The sequence below is a fragment of the Nilaparvata lugens genome, chromosome X, assembly GCF_014356525.2.
Source record: "Nilaparvata lugens isolate BPH chromosome X, ASM1435652v1, whole genome shotgun sequence".
Taxonomy (NCBI): domain Eukaryota; kingdom Metazoa; phylum Arthropoda; class Insecta; order Hemiptera; family Delphacidae; genus Nilaparvata; species Nilaparvata lugens.
Window position 1 is genome coordinate 95,934,896 of NC_052518.1, and position 2,189 is coordinate 95,937,084.

Here is a 2,189-nt window from a genome sequence, read left to right on the forward strand (position 1 = left end):
TGGAAAGATGTTAGAAATTGCAGAGGAAATGCTCAGGATCAATATAGAAGTGATGGCCCTACAAGAAATCAGATGGCAAGGGCAGAGTAGAATAGAGAAGAAGAAATGCACTCTTTTTTACAGTGGCTCAGAAAATAGAACAGGACACGGAGGAACTGGTTTCATGGTAAAAAAGAAAATGTGTGATTACATTCTAGGATTTGAACCAGTAAACGGAAGAATCTGTAAGCTACAAGTGTAAGGTAAGCTACGAAATATGTCACTTGTCTCAGTATATGCTCCAACAGTAGACAAAGGGGATGAAGTGAAAGAAAAGTTTTATGAAGAGTCTGTTTGGACAGAGTCTGCAGTGGGGTTCAGAATTATGACATGCTGATGGTGATTTTAATGCACGAATTGGAAAAGAAGTTTGACAAAATGACATTCCAGGAAAGTTCACCTTGCATCATGAAACTAGCAACAATTGGTGGCTGCTTAGCGAGTTTGCTAGAAGGAATGGATTAGTCATACGTAGTACCCAGTTTCAGGATAAATGAATCCACTTGGGAGCATGGAAAAGTCCTGGACAGGATGTGGTGAATCAAATGATCATGTTCTTGTCAATGGTAGATGTATGTCGTCAAATATAAATGTGAGAAGTTTGAGGGGGTACACCTGTGATTCTGATCACTACTTCGTGAAAGCCATGGTCCGACAGAGGATTGCAAGAATCAATCTACAAAGAAGTTCAAGGTTTAAAAGATGGGCTGTGAAGAAATTGAAGGATACAGAAACCAGACTTCTTTATCAAAGATCATTGAGTGAGAAACTTGCTCTAACAAGATTTGAGGAACGCTTGGGAGAAGAATGGAAAGCAATAGAGGGAGTGGTCAGAGAAGCAGTTGAAGAAGTTGTAGGAGAAAAGACATTCACAAGAAATAGAGAATGGTTCGATGACGAATGTCATTTGACAGAGACAAGAACATGGCTCATCAGCAATGGATTCAGAGGAAAACAAGAATAGCATAATATATAACAATTATTGTGTGAAAAGGAAACGAGCAAGTGAAATGTGCAGGACAAAGAAGAGACAGGCCTGGTGAGAAAAATTAAAGGAACTGGATGAGTGGCATAAAGAAAGTTTAGTGAAAAAGTTTTACAGGGCTGTTGAAAGAATGAGAAAATATTATATGCCAAGGATAGATGCTTGTTAAAAAAAAAAAGATGACACTGTAACAAGTGAAGAGAAAGAAATATTGGATCTATGGGTGGAACATTTCAAAGAAATGTTGATTTCCAGTGAGAACGAGGATGAAAATGAGGTTGCTTTGGGCAAATGAAGAAATGTTGAGTCCATCACTGAAGAAATAGAGTGGGCCATAAATAAACTGAAAAATTACAAGGCCCCTGGGGAGGACTCAATCATAGCAGAGATGTCGAAGAGTGGTGGAAGAGACCTATCACAAAGAATTAAAGTTTTGATAGAAAAGGTGTTGTTCGGACGTTATATCAATGTTCCCCTTTGTTGTCTGGCGTTGTGTGGTGGAGGGGGCAATTGAAGGGTTACACACATAGCATAATTGCGCCAGTTGCCGACTGCCAGCCAATCAAACAGCTCACTTCTTGTAATGTCGATTTTTGCAAAGTGATCTATTGTGATTTATTACAAGTGTCATCTCATCTCGTATCATGATCTGGACCCGGGATCCTAGAAGCAAGGAGGATTTGGACATGAAGGCAGGCCTATGTTATTGTGCACTTAGCCATTTAAATTGTTCAACTTGCTACCCGATGCCAGACAACCCCAAACAGTTCTCGATGTAATTGATAAAGTCCACAAACCAGTGCTGTTTGAGCCAGCCTCTTTCGAATAAACAGGTGTTTATTAAAGAAGAAATGCTCTTGGAAAATGGAATCTTATGCCCACTATTCAAGAGCAGGAATAAACTGGATTGTGAAAATTACCGAGGCATCACAATGTCGTGCATTGTTTACAAAGTGTTATCCAATGTATTGAACAAGAGATTGATTGAATATTCAGAGAGAATCATTAAGGAGAATATCATCCAATTTGGAGAATATCAATGTGGATTCCGGGAAAACAGAGGGACATCTGATCAGATTTTTGTCATGAGACAGATTCTATAGACGTTTTATGTACACAAGATAGATGTTCTTATTGTGTTCATTGAATTCAGACGAGCATTTGA